Source organism: Aotus nancymaae, unplaced genomic scaffold, assembly GCF_030222135.1.
Source record: "Aotus nancymaae isolate 86718 unplaced genomic scaffold, 86718_ANA_hifiasm-v0.15.2.pri h1tg000073l, whole genome shotgun sequence".
In the NCBI taxonomy this organism is placed as follows: domain Eukaryota; kingdom Metazoa; phylum Chordata; class Mammalia; order Primates; family Aotidae; genus Aotus; species Aotus nancymaae.
Window position 1 is genome coordinate 976,331 of NW_026988488.1, and position 14,751 is coordinate 991,081.

At 43.8% G+C, this 14,751-nt stretch overlaps 1 protein-coding gene across 1 annotated transcript in view; it reads right to left on the minus strand.

The window, feature by feature from the left end:
- LOC105723016 (ubiquitin-conjugating enzyme E2 Q2-like) overlaps window positions 1-14,751 on the minus strand; it is a 152,335-nt gene that overhangs the window by 50,886 nt on the left and 86,698 nt on the right. The window lies entirely within an intron of this gene.

A 14,751-nucleotide genomic window follows, 5' to 3' on the forward strand; every position in this document is an offset into this window, starting at 1 on the left:
TATGTCTCTTTATGCCCAGCCCCAGGTTTTTCCTTCGAACTGCAAGAAAAAGATCATTGAAATTTTCTCTTTCTCAAACGCCTGGGTTCAAGTGATCCTCCCCTGTCTGTCTCCTGAGTAGCTGGCATTACAGGTATGCACCACTATACACACACATACATACAAAAATATGCATATAGACACAGATATCCACATGTGTGCACAGACATACAAATATCTACACACACTTATTATACATTTATAAATACCAGCACATGCACATACACACACATATACACATCTTGTTTCCATCTTCTTCTCAGGACTCAGGGCTCTGAGAGAGGGGAAAGAGTACTATGAGTCAAGGATTGACTCTGCAACCTTGCCCAAGTGTCTTTCTTTTGAGATCTTGTTTATAATCATAAACATCCTTTCCCACCAATTAGGGTTATTTTGAAGATAAAACAGAAAAAAATAACAGAATGATAGCATGTTGTATAGTAAAAATAATAATAATAACCTTGACCAAAAAGAGGTCTGGCCTTTGTCCTAGACTCCTGGGAGGTAACTGTCAACATGTAAGGGCTGATAGAAATATCTTTTCTTGGAGATCTTGGATCTAATAATAAGATTTAGGGTGGGGACTAGCCAGGCCAGGAAAACCGACTATGTGATTTAGAGTCCGGGCTTTAGGGCACCCATGGAGACTGGAAACTGAGAGGATCCACATGGACAATCAAGCATATCTTTGTGATGAAGTTCCAGTAAAAACCTTAAACACTGAAGCTTGAGGGAGCTCACTGGCTGGGAACACTCCATGTGTATTGACACATATCAAAGCCAGGAAGGTAATGCACTCTGAATGCATGGGGAAGGGATAATGGACACTCCATGCCTGGTGCCCTCCTGGACTCAGTCCTATGCCTCTCTTCCCCTGGCTGATTTGAACCTGTATCCTTTCCATGTAATCAAACCATAACTATAACAGCTTTCTGTGAGTTCTAGCCAGTTCTTAGAGGTAAGCAAGCACAGCTGATCTACTGCCTGCTTGTTCAAACTATTTTAAAATCCCTAAACCAAAGAAGGCCAGAGCTCTCATGAATCTGACCCAACAGATTTCAAAGCCAAAGCTGAGGGCATCTGAAGCCAAAGCCAGACCAGACAGAGATTAGGCTCCTGGGAGGGAACAGGTGCAGTCCTGCTCAGGCTGCAGTGTCCCAGGGCTACAGCTGGACAAGGGCTGCCTCTGGGTCACAGCCTCTAGGGACAGGAGTTTGGTACAGGTCAGCTCTCTGATTTGTAGGACTCTGGTGATGAACTCAGCTGGGAAACTATGTGGTAATGGGAAGAGAATGGCTTTGCTTTTCCAAATCATCCCCACCTGCATGTTTTGATCCACATTGGAACTCAGTGTGGAAACTGCTTTTGAACAGCCTAAGCCTGAAATCTGGGCCATGTGTCCAGGTACCCGGCCTCCAGCTTTCTTCAATGCCTTACCCCTACCCATCAGTGATGCCAGATCCATCCTGCCTAATATCCTTTTCATCATGTTACCCTCCCCTCCACCTCATGGCACCTTCTACACAACAGGAAATGTCTCCAAACTCAGACTGGCATTCAAGGTTCTTTCTGATGTGGCTCACCTATCATGACTCCATTATCTCCCCATGGGCCCTGCCAAATTGGATCAATTTTTTCTATCCATGAGCTGAACTTTCCTACCTACAAACCATTGTTTACACTGTGTTCTTCCTCTGAATGTTCTCTTCCTTCCTCTCTCCAAATCCAAATGCTATAGACTGAACTGTGTCTCCCCAAAATTCATACGTTGGAGCCCTAACACCTATGCAACTGTATTTGGAAATAGGGCTCTTAAGAGGTAAAGTTAAGTGAGGGAGGAGGGGAAGAGCAAGATGGCTGAATAGTAGTCTCTACCAATCATTCTCCCTGCAGGAAAATTAAATTTAGTGACTGTCTACACCAGAAAACCATCTCCATAAGAACCAAAGATCAGGTGAGGACTCACAGTACCTGGCCTTAACTTCATATTGCTGAAAGAGGCACTGATGAGGGTAGGAAAGGCAGTCTTGAAACACCAATGTCACCCCTCCCCGACCCCCCAGCAGTGGCCACTGTGGTGCTGAGAGGGAATCTGTGCACTTGGGGAAGGGAGAATGCAGCAACTATGGGACTTTGCATTGAACTCAGTGCTGTGCTGTCACAGCAGAAAGCAAAACCAGGTGGAACTCAGGTGCCACCTGCCCATGGAGGGAGCATTTAGACCAGTTCTACCTAGAGGGGTTCACCCATCTCAGTAGTTATGTAGCAGGACAAGCTGCAAAGGAAACCTCCCGGACACCAGATTTTAAAGAGGAAGTGGCGGGGGAGGATCAAAGATGGCCGATTAGGAGGAAGTCGGGATCGCAGCCCCGAGAGAAGGCGCAGAGGGTGAGTGGACGCCACATTTCCAGACGGATTTTTACTGCCCACAGACCAGGAGATTCACAGGTGGAGGAGCTCCACGGGTTGCAAGCGCCGCTGGTTGGACTGGCGCAGCCGCTCGGCCTGCACCTGGGGCAGGGAGCAGCGGCTCCTTGTGCAGAGTGAGCGACACTGGGTCACCTCTGGGCCAGCAAGGGGAGCTGAGGCAGGGAGTCAAGCCAAGAGATTCCCGGGCAAAGAGGGTGCCACCAGAAACACGGCTGAACCCAGGACGGTCCAGCTCTGTGGAGCAGGGGTGTCCCCCACTGGGAAACACCCTGCAGATCCCAGGACAATTTGCCATAACCAAGACAACCCACCACTACAGACATTACATAACTACAGGGGCAGGCCAGCATAGCAGAAGCAGTTCTAACTACACCCATATAAACAGGACTGCAGGGAAGTTCACACAGAAGCTGGGCGGAGCCCACAGCAGCTCAACGAAGCCTCTGCAGGCTGAGTGTGACTAGGCTGCCACCTTGTGGGCAGGGAAAACGGTTGCAAACAGCGGAAAATCATAAAGCCCTAACACCCTGAGAAAGAACACCTGGGGGGAAGAAAAGGGGGTTTATGAGTTCAGCAACTGCAGACTTAAAATTACCAAAATCAGAAAGACAGCAACTACAAAGTCGATAGGTGGATAAATCCACAAAGATGGGAAGAAACCAGCAAAAAAAGGATGAAAACACCCAAAACCAGAACACCTCTGCTCCTATAAGGGAGCACAACTCCCCACCAGCAAGGGAACAAGACTGGATGGAGAATGAGTGTGATGAAATGACAGAATCAGATTTCAGAAAGTGGATAATAAGAAACTTCCGTGAGCTAAAAGAACATGTTCTAACCCAATGCAAAGAAACTAAGAACCTTGAAAAAAGACTTGACGAAATGTTAACGAGAATGGACAACTTAGAGAGGAATATGAGCGAATTGATGGAGCTGAAAAACACAACACGAGAACTTTGTGAAGCATGCACAAGTTTCAACAGCCAAATTGACCAAGCAGAAGAAAGAATATCAGAGGTCGAAGATCAACTCAATGAAATAAAACGAGAAGGCAAGATTAGAGAAAACAGGGTAAAAAGGAATGAACAGAGTCAACAAGAAATATGGGACTATGTGAAAAGACCTAATCTATGTTTGATAGGTGTACCTGAATGTGATGAAGAGAATGCATCCAAGATGGAAAATACTCTTCAGGATATTATCCAGGAAAACTTCCCCAACATAGCAAGGCAGGCCAATATTCAAATCCAGGAAATACAGAGAACACCACAAAGATATTCCTCAAGAAGAGCAACCCCAAGGCACATAATCATCAGATTCACCAGGGTTGAAATGAAGGAGAAAATGCTAAGGGCAGCCAGAGAGAAAGGTCGGGTTACCCACAAAGGGAAGCCCATCAGACTCACAGCAGATCTCTCAGCAGAAACCCTACAAGCCAGAAGAGAGTGGGGGCCGATATTCAACATCCTTAAAGAAAAGAACTTTCAACCCAGAATTTCATATCCAGCCAAACTCAGCTACATAAGTCTAGGAAAAATAAAATCCTTTGTGAACAAGCAAGTACTCAGAGATTTCATCACCACCAGACCAGCTTTACAACAGATCCTGAAGGAGGCACTACACATAGAGAAGAACAACCAGTACCAGCCACTCCAAAAATGCAGGAAATGGTAAAGAGCAACAACACAATGAAGAATCTGCATCAACCAATGGGAAAAACAGCCAGCTAGCATCAAAATGACAGGATCAAATTCACACATAACAATATTAACCCTAAATGTAAACAGACTAAATGCCACAATCAAAAGACACAGACTGGCAAATTGGATAAAAAGCCAAAACCCATCAGTGTGCTGTATCGAGGAAACCCACCTCACATGCAAGGATACACAAAGGCTCAAAATAAAGGGACGGAGGAAGATTTACCAAGCAAATGGAGAGCAAAGAAAAAGCAGGAGTTGCAATTCTCATCTCTGATAAAATAGACTTTAAAGCAATAAAGATCAAAAGAGACAAAGAAGGACATTACATAATGGTAAAAGGATCAATGCAACAAGAAGAGCTAACGATCCTAAATATATATGCACTTAATACAGGAGCACCCAGATACATAAGACAAGTTCTTAAAGACTTACAAAGAGACTTAGAATCCCACACAATAATAGTGGGAGACTTCAACACACCATTGTCAATATTACACAGATCAACGAGACAGAAAATTAATAAGGATATCCAGGACTTGAACTCAGACCTGGAACAAGCAAACCTAATAGACATTTACAGAACTCTACACCCCAAATCCACAGAATATACATTCTTCTCAGCACCACATCACACCTACTCTAAAATTGACCACATAATTGGAAGGAAATCACTCCTCAGCAAATGCAAAAGAACGGAAACCATAACAAACAGTCTCTCAGACCACAGAGCAATCAAGTTAGAACTCAGAATTCAGAAGCCAACCCAGAACTGCACAGCCTCATGGAAATTGAACCACTTTCTCCTGAATGTTGACTGGATAAACACTGAAATGAAGACAGAAATAAATATGTTCTTCAAAACCAATGAGAACGAAGACACCACATACCAGAATCTCTGGGACACATTTAAAGCAGTCTCTAGAGGAAAATATATAGCAATAAGTGCCCACATGAGAAGAAAGGAGAGATCTAAAATTGACACCCGATCGTCAAAATTGAAAGCGCTAGAGGTGCAAGATCAAAAAAACTCAAAACCTAGCAGAAGACAAGAAATAACTAAGATCAAAGCAGAACTGAAGGAGATAGAGACACAAAAAACCCTTCAAAAAATCAATAAATCCAGGAGCTGGTTTTTTGAAAAGATCAACAAAATAGACAGACCACTAGCCAGATTAATAAAAAAGAAAAGAGAGAATAACCAAATAGATGCAATCAAAAATGATAAAGGGGATATCACCACAGATTCCATAGAAATTCAAACCATCAACAGAGATTATTACAAACAACTCTATGCACATAAACTAGAAAACCTGGAAGAAATGGATACATTCCTGGACAGTTGCCTCCTCCCAAGTCTAAACCAGGAAGAAGTCGAAACCCTGAAAAGACCAATAACAAGGTCTGAAGTCGAGGCAGCAATTAAGAGCCTACCACCCAAAAAAATCCCAGGTCCAGATGGGTTCACAGCCGAATTCTACCAGACATACAAAGAGGAACTGGTACCATTCCTACTGAAACTATTCCAAATAATCCACAAAGAGGGAATCCTTCCCAAATCATTTTATGAGACCAACATCATCCTGATACCAAAACCCGGCAGAGACTCAACAAGAAAAGAAAACTACAGGCCAATATCCATGATGAACATAGATGCAAAAATCGTCAATAAAATACAGGCAAGCCGATTGCAACAGCACATCAAAAAGCTTATCCACCATGATCAAGTAGGATTCACTCCGGGGATGCAAGGCTGGTTCAATATATGCAAGTCTATTAATGTAATTCACCACATAAACAGAACCAAAGGCAAAAACCACATGATTATCTCAATCGATGCAGAGAAGGCCTTCGACAAAATTCAACAGCCCTTTATGCTAAAAACTCTCAATAAACTAGGTATCGACGGAACGTACCTCAAAATAATAAAAGCTATTTATGACAAACTGACAGCCAATATCATACTGAATGGGCAAAAACTGAAATCATTCCCTTTGAAATCTGGCACTAGAAAAGGATGCCCTCTCTCACCACTCCTATTCAATATAGTACTGGAAGTTCTAGCCAGAGCAATCAGACAAGAAAAAGAAATAAAGGGTATTCAAGTAGGAAAGGAGGAAGTCAAATTGTCTCTATTTGCAGATGACATGATTGTATATCTAGAAGACCCTATCATCTCAGCCCAAAATCTACTGAAACTGAGAAGCAACTTCAGCAAAGTCTCAGGATACAAAATCAATGTGAAAAATCACAAGCCTTCCTATACAACAATAGCAGACTTAAAGAGAGCCAAATCAAGAACGAACTGCCATTCACAATTGCCTCAAAGAGAATAAAATACCTAGGAATACAACTAACAAGGAACGTAAAGACCTCTTCAAGGAGAACTACAAACCACTGCTCAACGAAATAAGAGAGGACGCAAACAGATGGAGAAACATTCCACGTTCATGGTTAGGAAGAATCAATATCCTGAAAATGGCCATACTGCCCAAAGTAATTTACAGACTTAACATTGTCCCCATCAAGCTACCAATGACCTTCTTCACAGAACTGGAAAAAACCACCTTAAACTTCATATGGAACCAAAAGAGAGCCCGCATAGCCAAGTCAATTCTAAGCAAAAAGAACAAAGCGGGAGGCATCACACTACCGGACATCAAACTATACTACAAGGCTACAGTAATCTAAACAGCATGGTACTGGTACCAAAACAGAGACATAGACCAATGGAACAGAACAGAGGTGTCAGAGGCGACAGAACATATCTACAACCACCCGATCTTTGACAAACCTGATAAAAACAAGCAATGGGGAAAGGATTCCCTGTTCAATAAGTGGTGTTGGGAAAACTGGCTAGCCATATGCAGAAAGCAGAAACTGGACCTCTTCCTGACACCTTACACTAAAATTGACTCCAGATGGATTAAAGACTTAAACATAAGACCTAACACCATAAAAACCCTAGAAGGAAACCTAGGCAAAACCATTCAAGACATAGGCGTAGGCAAGGACTTTATAACGAAAACACCAAAAGCATTGGCAACAAAAGCCAAAATAGACAAATGGGACCTAATCAAACTCCACAGCTTCTGCACGCCAAAAGAAACAGTCAAAAGAGTGAATCGGCAACCAACAGAATGGGAAAAAAAGTTTGCAACCTACCCGTCTGACAAAGGGCTGATATCTAGACTTTACAACGAGCTAAAAAAGATTTACAAGAAAAAAACAAGCCCATTCAAAAATGGACAAAGGATATGAACAGATACTTTACAAAAGAAGACATACATGAGGCCAACAAACATATGAAAAAATGCTCATCATCACTGGTCATTAGAGAAATGCAAATCAAAACTACATTGAGATACCATCTCACGCCAGTTAGAATGGCGATCATTAAAAAATCTGGAGACAACAGATGCTGGAGAGGATGTGGAGAAATAGGAACACTTTTACACTGTTGGTGGGAGTGTAAATTAGTTCAACCATTGTGGAAAACAGTATTGCAATTCCTCAAGGACCTAGAAATAGAAATTCCATTTGACCCAGCAATCCCATTACTGGGCATATATCCAAAGGATTATAAATCGTTCTACTATAAGGACACATGCACACGAATGTTCATTGCAGCACAGTTTACAATAGCAAAGACCTGGAACCAACCCAAATGCCCATCGATGATAGACTGGACAGGGAAAATGTGGCACATATACACCATGGAATATTATGCAGCCATTAAAAACGAGGAGTACGCGTCCTTTGTAGGGACATGGATGAACCTGGAAACCCTGGAAACCATCATTCTCAGCAAACTGACACAAGAACACAAAATCAATCACCACATGTTCTCACTCATAGGTGGGTGTTGAACAAGGAGAACACATGTACACAGAGAGGGGAGCACTATACACAGGGGTCTGTTGGGTGGGAGTGGGGAGGACAGTGGGGGGGTGGGGAGTTGGGGAGGGATAGCATGGGGAGAAATGCCAGATATAGGTGAAGGGGAGGAAGGCAGCAAATCACACTGCCACGTATGCACCTGTGCAACAACCTTGCATGTTTTTCACATGTACCTCAAAACCTAAAATGCAATAAATAAATAAATAAATAAAAAATAAAATCAACACAACTCAGGGAAATAAAATAAAATAAAATAAAATAAATAAAAAGGAAGTGGCTTTATTCGGCCGGGATCATAGGCAGACTTGCGTCTCAAGAACCGAGCTCCCTAACAAAAAAAAATCCTAGCCCTTTTAAAGGCTTACAATTCTAGAAAGTACTTATGACTGGGTTGTGATTGATGAAGTAGCTGTAGGGTACGTGACCAGGTGGGGGGTTGAGCAAGATTGAGCAAGAACAAAGGAGGGTGTTTCTCCATATTCTGCCTGGGATCTGTAGAGAGGAGTGCAATTAAGGTTAGGGGGTGTAATTTTTAATCTCCAGGCCTGGTCAGTGGGGGCCAGCCGACTTTGCCACTGACCTCGTGCCTGCTATGTCTCAACTTTTATTTCTTCCTCCTCTGAGACTGAGAGGGGAAACCCCCTCCCCTCCTCTCACTTCCCAGCCTCCACCTCCTCCAGCCCTCCTGATGGGAAGGAGAGTGAAAAAGAAAAAATAAAATACCAAAGAGTTGGGAAGATGACTCCCTTTTTATTTCCCAGCATCTCTGCTATCTGTAAGCCTTGAAAGAGCTGCAAATGAATGTTATCCCTACCGGCTGGAACCCGGCAGTGGGTCATGCCCCCACATCTGCACTGCCCAGGCTCCCTCCTGTAAACACCTCTGCCAACTAATAATTTACTGCCTTTGTCTTGTCTCTGTAAGCCCCCTTCCCTGCCTATTCCTGCTCGCACTGCATATGAATTAGCAAATCAATCAAGCCAAAAGATTGTAAGATCAGATGTCCAGCCAATGGACAATGACATAGTTTCACCTCAGTTTCCCCTTTAGCATTGTAAGTCTATAAAAGGGGAGAGAAGCTGCTTCTTGGGGAGTTCAGTGAATGAGACTGTAGCTCCCCGCAGCTCCTGGTCAAATAAAAAGCCACTTCCTTCCTCAGTTCTAAACCTCAAGAGGTTTGCTTCTTACTGCTCCTGCTTCAAGACAAGAGACAGGAAAGAGGAGTTGTAGCAGGACACGCCACAGACAAAAACCTCTCAGACACTAGGTTTGTGAAGAAAGTGGCTTTTTAGTTGGCTGGGAGTCTCGGCAGACTCACATCTCAAGAACCATGCTCCCTGACTAGAAAATCCCAGCCTCTTTTAAAGGCTCACAATCTTAGAGGGTACATGTGAGAGGGTCGTGGTCAATGAATTAAGCGAGGGGTACGTGACTTAGGTGGGGTCTGATCATGATTATGCAAGAATAATGCCTTTCAGGGAATATTCCTCCATACCATGCCTCCGATCTATAGATAGGATAGAAACTAGGGTGGGGGTTTCATCTTTAACCTCCAGGTCCAGCTAGTGGCACTGGTTTTGTCTCCTCCATTGACCTTGTATCTTCTATTTTCAACTTTTACTTCTTTTGAAACACAATGTAGAAGGCTAAGGGAAAACAGTCTTAGAAGCTTAAGAGGAAAGGGTCTCCTTCCTCAGGGTCTCTTCCCTGAGTTTAGATGGCTTCAGACTTGAGTTTTGACAAGTCTTGGCATGGCAGGTGTTAAAACTTAAAATGCGCTCTGAATAAAGAGATCCGCTTTGTGTGAGCAACATGGCTATTTATTCACCCAGGTGCTGGTGGACTGAGGCCAAAAACGGCATCAGTGAAAGGTGGTGGGATAGGAGTTGGTTTTATAAGTTGTAGGGAAGGCAGTGGAAAGTTAACAAAAGTTATTTTACAGTGGCTTTTTGCAAGCTGGGAGGGGGTCACAGGGTGTAAGGTCACTTACAATGTCCAATGGCCTTGTCAATTGAGGGCGGAATAAGAATACAAGAGTATCTCAGGTTAGTTAGGGGCTGCAGGGGTTGATTGTTTCTTCCAGGAACTCATCTGGGGTGTGTGCAGGTCACAGAGATTACCATGCCATTCATGGTGCCATCAGACCTTACAGCAGGCTATTACGCTCTGGGGCCCTAAATAAACTTGAAAGGTAGTCTAGACCATAAGGACTTCAACTCCTAGGCAAGTCCTAATGCCATGCTTGGCTCAGAACCAGTGGACTTAGGGCACACGACCTAATGAGACAGCAGCCAGGGCAACCAAGCTTGTATCATCCCTCCCCCAACCCAGGCAGTGCACACTACAGCAATAAAAGTGACTTCTTCCTTTTGCTTGAGGAGAGGAGAAGGAAGAGTAAAGAGGACTTTGTCTTACATCTTGGATACCAGTTCAGCCACAGTAGGATAGAGCACCAGTCAGAATTGAGAGGGACCTAGCTCCTGAATTATATTTCTAGATACACTCTGGGCCAGACCAGGGAATCTCCTGCCTGAAAGGAAAGAACCTAGTCCTGGTAGACCTTTCTCTGCCTGTGGAAAGGGAAAGGCAGAGTGGGAAAGACTTTGTCTCATGGTTTCAGTCTCAGCTCAGCCGCCTTAGAATAAAGAACCAGGTAAATTTCTAAGGTTTTTGACTCCAGTCCCTGGCTCCCAGACAGCATCTCTGGACATGCCAGGGCCTGAGGATTTTGTTGCCCTGAAGGGAAGGATACAAGCCTGGCTGGCTTTGCCACCTGCTGATTGTAGAGCTTTAGGGTTTTGAGTGAACACAGGCGATAGCCAGGTAGTGTTGACAGTGGGCCTTGAGTGAGACCCAGTGCTTTGCTGGCTTTAGGTCTGACCCAGTGCAGTTCCAGTGGTGGTGGCCACAGGGATATGTTAGCCCATCCCCAGCTCCAAGTGACTCAGCAGAGAAAGAGAGAGAGAGAGGCTGAGACTGTTTTATGGAGAAAAATTGCAGGTAGAGAATAAGAGTCTCTGCCTGGTAGTCCAGAGAATTCTTCCAGATCTTATCCAAGACCACCAAGGCAGTACCTTTATGAGTCTGCAAGAACCATAGCATAACTGACTTGGAGTGTCCCCTAATACAGATACAGTTTAGATCACAACACTCACATCCTTTCAAATACCTGGAAAGCCTCCTGAAGGGTGGGTACAAACAAGCCCAGGCTAAGAAGACTACAATAAATACCTAAGTCTTCAATGCTTAGGTACTGACAAACATCTATAAGCATCAAGACCATCCAGGAAAACATGACCTCACTAAACAAACTAATTAAGGCACCAGGGGCCAATCCTAGAGAAAGAGAGATATGTAAACTTCCAGACAAAGAATTCAAAACAGTGGTTTTGAGGAAACTCAAAGACAACACAGAGAAAGAATTCAGAATTCTATTAGACAAATTTAATAACAAGATTGAAATAAAAAATCAAGCAGAAATTCTACAGTTGAAAAATACAATTGACATAATGAAGAATGCATCAGAGTCTCTTAATAGTGGAATTGATCAAGCAGAAGAAAAAAATTACTGAGCTTGAAAACAAGCTATTTGTAAATACATAGAGGAGACCAAAAAATTAAAAAGAATGAAGCATGCCCACAAGATCTAAAAAATAGTCTCGAAAGGACAAAGCTAAGAGTTATTGGCCTTAAAGAGGAAGTAGAGAAATAGAGATAAAAAGTTTATTCAAAGGGATAATAATAGAGAACATTCCAAACCTCCAGAAAGCTATAAATAGTCAAGTACAAGAAGGTTATAGAACACCAAGCAGATTTAACCCAAAGAAGACTACCTGCAGGCATTTAATACTCAAACTCTCAAAGGTCAAGGGTAAAGAAAGTATCATAAAGTAGCAAGAGAAAAGGAACAAATAACATACAATGGAGCTCCAATACATCTGACAGCAGACTTTCTGTGGAAACTGTAAGGGCCAGGAGAGAGTGGCATGATGTATTTTAAAGGCTGAAGGAAAAAAAACCTTTACCCTAGAATAATATATTCAGTGAAAATATTCTTCAAACATGAAGGATAAATAAAAACTTTCCCAGACAAGGGATTTCATCAACACCAGACCTATCCTACAAGAAATGCTAAAGGGAGGTCTTCAATCAGAAACAAAAGGACATTAATGAACAATAAGACATCATCTGAAGGTAAAAATCTCACTGGTAATAGTAAGTACATAGAAAACCACTGAATATTATAACACTGTAATTGTGGTGTGCAAACAATTCTTAAGTAGAAAGACTAAAAGATGAACTAAACAAAAACAATAACTACAACTTTTCAAGACAGACACTGCAATAATATGTAAATAGAAACAACAAAAAGTTAAAAAGTCGAGGGACAAATTCAGAGTGTAGAGTTTTTATTAGTTTTCTTTTTGCTTATTTGTTCCTTTATGCAAACGGTGTAAAGTTGTCATCAGCTTAAAATAATGGGTTATAAGATAGTATTTTCGAGCCTTGTGGTAACCTCAAATAAAAAACATGCAAAGAATACACACACAAAAAAACAAAAAAACAGAAATTAAATCATACCATCAGAGATAATCACCTTCACAAAAAGGAACACAGAAAGGAAAGAAGAGAAGACCACACCTAGAAAACAAATAACAAAATGGCAGGAGTAAGTCCTTACTGATCAATAACAAATTGAATGTTAATAGACTAAACTCTCCAATGAAAAGACAAAGTAGCCAAATGGAAAACAAAAAAACAAGGCCCAGTGATATGCTGCCTACAAGAAACATACTTCACCTACAAAGACACACATAGACTAAAAATAAAGGGATGGAAAAAGATACTCCATGGCAATGGAAACTAATAAAGAGCAGGTGTGGCTACACTTAGACTAAACAGATTTCAAGACAAAAGCTGTAAGAAGATGAGAGTATTCCTTCTCTATTCAGGCCTGGTGGTTGTTGTGAAGCTCTCCAAGGCGAGGGTTGGCTCTGGGCCAGTGGGTTGGAAGACAGGGTGACCAGAGAAGAGGGGAAGCCCGAGACTGACCATCGATCTGAACTTTGGGTGCACTGCTTCGGTTCTGTGGGAGAGGCCAGTGTGTGTGGGGTGGGGAGGGCTGCCGCAGCCCCCAGGAACTACCTGTGAAGCTCTGGCTCCTCCCTCCATCTTCCTCCCCTTTCTCTTCCAGCCCCTCTTTTACAGGAACCTTGCCACACCTACACTTGCTCCCTCCCCTGCCTGGCCTTCCCACAGCTGCTGCGGCATGCCCATGCTCTGCACTTGCCTCACCAGCTCTCTGTTCACTTTTCTCTCTGCTTTCTCTCCAACTGCCAGCTGATTGTGTCAGGCAAGTCCATCCTATTCAAAGAGCCCCAGGTCCCTCTTTGACCTCTAAACAGATCCCCCCTCTTCTCAGAGACCTCCTTTCCAAGCCTGCCTGGGCAGCTGTTCTGACTTGACAGTGGTTCCCCCAGGCCCAAAGCCAGCTCCCTTAATCTGTGACAAGTCTGTTGTAGTGGTGAGCTGACACATCCAGGTATGACCATTGCTGAAAACGTGTGCCCCCTCTGTGGTATGCCCCTGCTGTTCTATAAATATCTATATATTAACACTCATATGTACATATATATACACACACCTACACATGGTTGACCATCTTGCCTTTACCGCTGGGAATCAGTTACCATGCTGTCCTTGTGGAGTTCTGCAAGAGAAAGCTGTCCCCGACATTGCCCCTCCAAAGTGTGCCACCTCCAGTGAGCCTCCCTGTCGTTCCCAGTGAGTAGACAGCCAGCCCCCGCCATCCCTCCCTTCCCCCATCAAGCTTGGGGGTGCTGTGCAGGCAGCCGTTTGGCCTGACAGTCTCTATCAGTTTTGCTGTTCCTTGGCTGAGAGTCAAACCCATTTCTGGATGACAGGGAATGTGTCCTCTGCTGGCTGTGTTCTCTGTGGAGCTCAGGGGAGGGGAAAGGCCAAGTTATTTCTAGGGTGCGGTTGGGAGCAGTGAAAAGGCCACACCCTTTCCAAGGGACACTTTTCCTGGAAAGCCCCTGGAGCTTAGCTGGCTCTCATCCTGTAAAGCCAGCTCTGGTTACTAGGGGGCAGAGCCATGAACTCAGCCTGGAGGGAGCCTGTGGGGCAGCTGGCACTCTGGAGGGACAGACAGAACAGGCCATCAGGTGCAGACAGGAGAAGGAGGCAGGGAGACAAAATGGAAGATGCCTGGGGTGGGTGAAAGTCAGTGCCTTTGGGTGGGTCAACTTGCCTTCCTGGCCACCGCTAGATCAGGATTCTGAGCCTGCTGGTTGTCAGGGCCAAACTGTGCCCCATAGGCACCAAGGCAGTCCCCGTGAAATCCAACAGGTGTCACCAGGTAGCATACAGATAATAGGCCTGGAAGGTCCCCAAAAGCACGGCTGGACATGCCCAGACATTCTGGGGCTCCTTGTTCAGTGGCACAAACTCCAGAACCCAGTGAAAGAAACGGGAATACACCAGGCCGAGCCGTTTGGCTAAATCCATTTATTCCAAAATAAAAAGCAAAATAAACAGGAGTGGTATCATCAGGGAGACATGACCCCATCCCCACCTCCTTCCTCTGTCCTATGCTATCGATAAATAAGTTTCCCAGCCACAAATAATTATTAGAACCTCCTCCCCATGTGCCAGCTCCAAT